The 7,086-nt window shown below is 34.8% G+C and overlaps 1 protein-coding gene across 1 annotated transcript in view; it reads right to left on the bottom strand.

Annotated features, from left to right (window-relative positions):
- Positions 1–1,875: 1,875 nt before the first annotated feature.
- hyal1 (hyaluronidase 1) overlaps positions 1,876–7,086 on the bottom strand; it is a 21,192-nt gene continuing 15,981 nt past the window's right edge. The window contains exons 6-7 of the transcript XR_001609493.1: positions 5,528–5,536; positions 1,876–1,885 (exon numbers count right to left, since the gene is read on the bottom strand). The gene's annotated coding sequence lies outside the window, so the exon portion shown is untranslated. The remainder of the gene's footprint in view (positions 1,886–5,527; positions 5,537–7,086) is intronic.

The following is a 7,086-nucleotide window of genomic DNA, read 5'->3' on the forward strand; positions in this document are numbered from 1 at the left end:
AACTCACGATGCGTTCGAGATTAACTCATCTCATTTCGGACTGGTCAATGCCCAAAAGCATCTGAAGGGCTTCCTACAAAAGCATCTGTCGTCTAAATACACACAACTGAAAAGGTTGCCCACTGGATGACATTTCTTTAATCTCCTTAGCTCAGCTTGATGGAGATCCAAAGGCTTGCAACACAGCTTTTAAAATCAAATCTAACCTGAACAAATAAAGTTAACACTAGTTTGTAGTAACCCGCACAATCCATAAACATAAACTCAACATAAGACATAATGTAAAAATTGTGTGACGAGCCTGCATGAAACCATAACTCAAACCTCCCAAAGTGATTTCCTTCCACTTTTCAAAAGTTATTTCCTTGCCACATGAAGCCTGTGATTCATTCACTGAAGGCTCTAAAACATTAAGGCAAGCTTTCTGTAAAGCAAATAAAATGTATTTGTAGGTGACTTTGTTTCTTCAGTAGAACACAAATTATGATTTTTATCTCCAACTGTTGCAGTCTATCAGTCGTATAATGCATGGCAATGGTAACAAAATCTATGAGTGTAAAAAAAACATGCACAGACAAATCCAAATTAAACCCTGCGGCTCGTGACGACACATTGATGTATTAGAGGTAAAAATTATATAAATACTGTTCGGTTTCTCGCGCAAACCGATCGGTCAGTGCAAGTTTCTTTCCGTTAAAACAGCCCAGACATGCGTTTTAGTCTGGGACTAGGCTTAAGCCTTGTCTGTGAAACCGGAGGAGAGACACATAAGCTAACTATCAATGATTTTAAATAAGACTTAAGTCAGGCATTATTTCTCAATTTAAAAGAATAAATAAAATAAATAAATGTAATTTATATCGATTTAAAATAAAAAATATATTTAAAAAATGCATTTCAATTAAAATGTTTTATTAAATATTTTATTATAATTTTATAGTGGCATTTTAAATTCAGACACTTAAAGACTTGTTAATGATTTGCAGGGACTACGATTACACAGCGCCTGAAAATAGAACCCAGCTAGGTAACTTCCAATGGAAGGCACGCTCCCTGTGCAAGCAGGTGGTCACGTTGGTTATGTTGACAGAAGTTAGCCTATTTTCAGGCGCTGCGTAATATTGTTGCACCTGCTGCACCCATGGTACGGCAGCAAAGTTCCTTGATTATTACACCGGAATGAGAGTATAGTTCTTAGCCATATCGGCCTAGAAAAATCGCAACTTTTCATTTTCCGTCGGTCTTAGTACACGATGTAACTACAGAAGAGTCAAGTTTTAAATAGGAAAAATATAGAAACTCTTTGGTCATTTTTGAGCGAGATGCTAACGGTCTAATCAGATTCAATGATCTATGCTAAGCTGCAGCTAAAAGGGCTACCGCCAGACCCGGAGATCGGCTGAATGATTCGAAAACGGTAAAACTCAACTGTTTAACTCTAAAGGAGTTGGAAAATTAGCCTATTTTCAAAAATAGTGGAGTGTTCCTTTAAGTATGTCAGGGTTCTTTCCAAGGGCAACAAGAGAACATACTTTAAAAGCTCAATTACTTAGTTGATCAGATCAAATACACTACAATCCTCAAACACAGTACTAATAGGCCTAAAATAGGGTTTCTCAACACTCAAATGTATTTGATGGGGGCGGTAAGGGACCTGGATAATGGGTAGGGGGGTGCTGGCCCGAAAAAGGTTGAGAACCACTGGCCTAAAACATATTTTGCACAGTGCAGACAACACATTGAAAGTATGTGGTCATGTAGTACATACTTAAAGTGTGTTCCTATATTAAGTGGCAATAACAAATTTCAGTACTTTGGGGATGACAGTGTCATGTTTAAATGTATGTGCAATTTAATTAACTATAAACATGCCAACTTTAACTAACTTGCTCAGCAAGACTTAAGACATTGCAAATTTTTTTGTATTACAATTTTTTAAGTGTTACATTTAAATAAGCATATAAGGCATTATGTGAACACTGGATAAAGCCGGGTTCAAAATTTTTGTTTAACTTTGTTGATATACTAGAATCACAGGTTTTTAAAGAGAGAATTTTGGATATGTCTTCTTATTACTCTATAAATCCGAAAATGCTGTCAATGGCCAAAAAATTTATATACATTTTCACCATAATAAAATGTTGCATAAAATTAGGTGAATTATATATGAACAAACCCTTAAATAAAATCCTTCATAATATAGATTGGAATAAAACTCTAAAATTTGGTGTATGTAGTGCTGTTAAAGTGGAGATGAAAACTCATTTTGAGAAAACGGCTTTTAAAGATATGTACTGTAATTGAAGTCTACAGACACAAATGTGTAACAAAATAAACACTTAAATGTGTATTTTGGATGTTTTCTTTCCACTAGTCTAAATAAGAAAATTAAAGTGTCCAAAATATTAAATAAAAATCACAAAATTGGCCAGTGCATGAAAAAACAATGTTTTTGCCTGTAGTGTTTTAAATTGCTTCGCTATGGCAGAAAGCGGAGCATAACTTCAACAGACAGATGAGATGTTGCCACTGAAGATCTTTCATTTTTAATCATCCTTAGCCACCATGCATAACTATTTTAACCAGCCAGTTTAAACAAAAGACAATGCTAGTCAACCAATGTCAAGTTGCCTGCCCTAACCAAAAAGTAGTATACTTTTAGTAAGTATACTTAAGTAAAGTTCAAGTATATTTTTAAGTATACTTAATGTAGTAAGTATACAAATATCAGTGTACTAGTAGTATACTTGTAAGTGTACTATTTCAAAAAAAAACATGTTGACCGCATCGGAGATGACAACAATAAGATAGAGCATGGGTATATCACTGAATTTGTCCTTTAAAGCAGTAGCTCACCATACTCTCATAAATCAGTGACTTTGTAAATATCACAATAATAAATAACTATATTACCTCAACAAAATCTCTGAATATCACTTAAAGAGATAGTTCAACCAAAAATTAGAATTCTGTCATTTACTCACCCTTAAGTTGTTCCAAACCTGTATGAGTTTTTCTTCTGTTGAGCACAAAAGAAGATATTTTGAGGAATGTTAGTAACCAAACAGCTGATGGTTTGCGATTGACTTACATATAGTATGGAAAAAATATTATGGAAGTCAGTGGCTACTCTCAAATGTTTAATTTGTCTTCTTTTTTGTTTGACAGAAGAAAAACTCATAGAGGTTTGGATCAAGTGGGGGGCGAGTAAATTTCATTTTTTGGGTGAACTATCACTTTAAGTGATTGTTTGAGATGGACATACCAAAATAAATGCCTAAAAATAGTACATTTTGCTTAAAATTTAGACTCAACGTTTAAATTGCAAATAATGTTTTTTTTTTTTAATCAACTTCTTAATTATAAAATTTTGTTGTTGAAATATATTTATTTACACAGTGGCTGTCATAACTTGTTTCATGACAGATTTATTTAAACATAATTAAGACATCACAAACAGGTAAAGTAAAATATAATAAAAAATAATCTAATATTTCGTGAAATGCTCTTCTCTAGACTTCATTTCTCTAGCGTTATCAACTATCGAGCTGACTTGCCGGAGGTAAATGAAATACTAAATTATATTTTGTTTACAAGCCGTTTTGTTGACGTGTTTCTGCAGTTGAAACACTGATTGAGTGATTACATGAGACATGAGATGTTCATTCATGTTTATTTCACATCAAAACTAGTAAAGAGTAAGGGGATGATCACACTCACTCACTCACATTTGTGGAGAATTTCTGATGTTGTCACATGCACACAATTACCACTCTTTGCCATAAATTCCTGCAGCTGCTTCAGAGTTGCTGTAGGCCTCTTGGTCGCCTCTCTGTCCAGTTTCCTCCTGACTCTTTCATATAGTTTGGAGCGATGTCCTGATCCAGGGAGGGTCTGTGTTGTACCAAATACCACCCACTTGTTAATAATAGACTTCACTGTGCTTCTAGGCATTGATAAAGCCTTTAAAAAAAATGTTGTATCCATCTTGTGCTTGTGCCTGTCCACAACTTTATCCCAGGGATCTTCTGACAGCGCCTTGCCACCCATAGTTGATTGTTTGCTTCAGTTGCACTACCAAGGACTGAAATGCTCCAGGAAAGTTATTTTCATGCTGAGCTAATCAAAATGACCACAGCAGATCACAGCTGAAAGTCAAATGGCTATAGCTGTTCCTCAATACCAAGTACGCAAAGTTCGGAAGTGCGAACTCTCGAGGATGGGAGGACGCAAGTCCGGTAATTCTGCAAATGGAACAGCAGCGTACTTGATAACGTCAGTCAGCTCGTCTTGGCTACTCCGGTTATCTTCACTGTATGTATACAATACAATGAAATATGATATCAAACACCACTGCCTCTTTTTGTTTTCATTTAAACATATTAATAGTCACAAAAATGTAATTCAGGGAATGTACATACATTACAGTGAAACTAAATATTATATCAAACAGCATTGTCTTGGCTACTCCGGTTATCTTCACTGTATGTATACAATACAATGAAATATGATATCAAACACCACTGCCTCTTTTTGTTTTCATTTAAACATATTAATAGTCACAAAAATGTAATTCAGGGAATGTACATACATTACAGTGAAACTAAATATTATATCAAACAGCATTGCCTCTTTTCGGTTTCATTTAAAATATTAATAGGCTCACAAAAAAATGAAATGCTATCAAACACCACTGCCTTGTCATTTTCTTCAAAATATAAAACACAACACTCATTTTGTTTTCATTTTAAAAATATAAAACATATTAATATGTGGTTTAGGTAATATGTGCACATATACTCTGATTATCTTCACTGTAGCCTATAATAAAATGAAATATGACAAGCACAACTCTGCCTTTTTTGTTAAATGTCAGTTTTAATGAACAATAATAGCCATTATAAAAGAATAAGTATAAGAGACTTATGTAATAGGAAATGAAGACAAAAGCAAACAATTCGGTCAAATGTATGCAACAAAGTCCACGTTGTATTCTGATTAATAAATAAATAATTTATGAAACATAACTTTGTGCTCAGCCAAAACGATATGAGCTGGAAGAAATAATAGATTCATGAGACCAAAGATTGCCTGTTAGATTTACCCAAAACTAATTTTACCTAATGTTTAACCACTACCAGAGACATCAGAGCCAGCGGCAAATGTCAGAAGGACTAGCCGAGGTGAGGCTGCTCTCGGCGGACACATGAGCACTGAGCACCCGATGATCGCATGGAGATCAAGTCTCCGAAATCGGCAAAGCTCATTTTCAAATAGGCGCCATCTTTATAAATAAACCGCAGATTTTAGTTTTAAAAAACTACATTCTCGCCTGAAATACTTTTAGAACTGCATTTCATGACACAATAACAGTAATATTTAGAAAATTATGCGGGTTTTCTCCTCCGCCATTAACGCTCACTGGTTGGTGCGAAATGCATTCTGGGATACCTGGCTGCCTCAAGTTCACCTCTGAATGCATCCTTGATAAAAGGGGCGGAGCAAGAACACATCCGGGGATTTGAACTGTACTTGGCTAGATGTGAACTTTGAACTGGAACAGTACTTGGGCGACGACTGATGACGTTTCACAAGTCCACAAGAACACAAGTACAGACAAGAACGCATATTGAGAAACGGCTGGATTTTTTTTTTTCATACAGCTGGATAAAACAAAAACTGCGTCCATCTTCATTTCAGGCTGCAAAGTAAAATGTAATTGTTTTAATGGGGGGTGATTCTTTTAAAATTGCTCCCATTATGATTAAAGCTGGCCTTCACTAGGCCTGAAATCTGATTTGTCTATATGAATGCTATACAACAAGGATGTTGATGCACATATAGTGTAAATCACATTACACACTGCGTACATCCCCGGCTGACCAAACCGTAAGCATGTCCACCTTTTGATTATCGATTTTGTTGACTGCAGTAAACAGCGTCAGTAAGACTTACCACTGACCGAGCAAATGCTCTTAGCAAAGCTGTTTTAGCGACTTTACCTGCTTCCCCCAGTGCATGTTGAGCCCTATACGGCCAGATAAAGATGCACAGAGACAGATAGCAACATTTGAAGCTCTCTCCATGGGGTCACGTGTGTGTGCGCATGCGTTAAGCATGTATCCGCACTGTTGAACTGTGAAGGGGAGAGAGCCTCAGGGCCAGACACTGATGGGGACCTTTCAAATCTCATTGCGTTGTCTCCGTCCTTCATTTTCCCATTGCATTGCCATGGAGGCAGATAACATGCTCGAGTAAAGGTTACAACGCACGCTGACATTTCTGCTGAAACCAACAACTAGATTCTTAATAATAGTGGCCCACTTTGTACGTGTATGTGTGGCCATGTCTGTGTGTGTGAAAGAATATGAGAAGGAATGAAATGAACTGATCACAGTTTTTGGTACTTTAGAGCTGTGTGACACAAAAATGGGAATTAGATGTGTTATGATGTAATAAAATGTCTGATGTAATCTGATGTAAAAAAAAAGAAAAACAAAAAGGAAATGTAAAAAAAAAAAAAAAAAGTTTAAAAATCTGATGTAAAATGTAAAAAAAAGAGGAAATGTAATAAAATGCAACTAGCCATATAATCATTCATAGTTACGATCTGAAAATAAATAGGCTTGTAATTCCCATATCTTTTATTGTTGTCAAAGGTCATGTGATTTTTTAATTCTCATTACTTGATCAGATTGTAATATATATATATAAATGAACTGATCACAGTTTTTGGTACTTTAGAGCTGTGACACACAAAAATGGGAATTAGTTGTGTTCTGATGTAATAAAATGTCTGATGTAATCTGATGTAAAAAAAGAAAAACAAAAAGGAAATGTAAAAAAAAAAAAAAAAAGTTTAAAAATCTGATGTAAAATGTAAAAAAAAGAGGAAATGTAATAAAATGCAACTAGCCATATAATCATTCATAGTTACGATCTGAAAATAAATAGGCTTGTAATTCCCATATCTTTTATTGTTGTCAAAGGTCATGTGATTTTTTAATTCTCATTACTTGATCAGATTGTAATATATATATATATATATATATATATATATATATATATATATTTTACACAATTTAA

The sequence above is a fragment of the Sinocyclocheilus grahami genome, unplaced genomic scaffold, assembly GCF_001515645.1.
Source record: "Sinocyclocheilus grahami isolate Dianchi unplaced genomic scaffold, SAMN03320097.WGS_v1.1 scaffold94.1, whole genome shotgun sequence".
Taxonomy (NCBI): domain Eukaryota; kingdom Metazoa; phylum Chordata; class Actinopteri; order Cypriniformes; family Cyprinidae; genus Sinocyclocheilus; species Sinocyclocheilus grahami.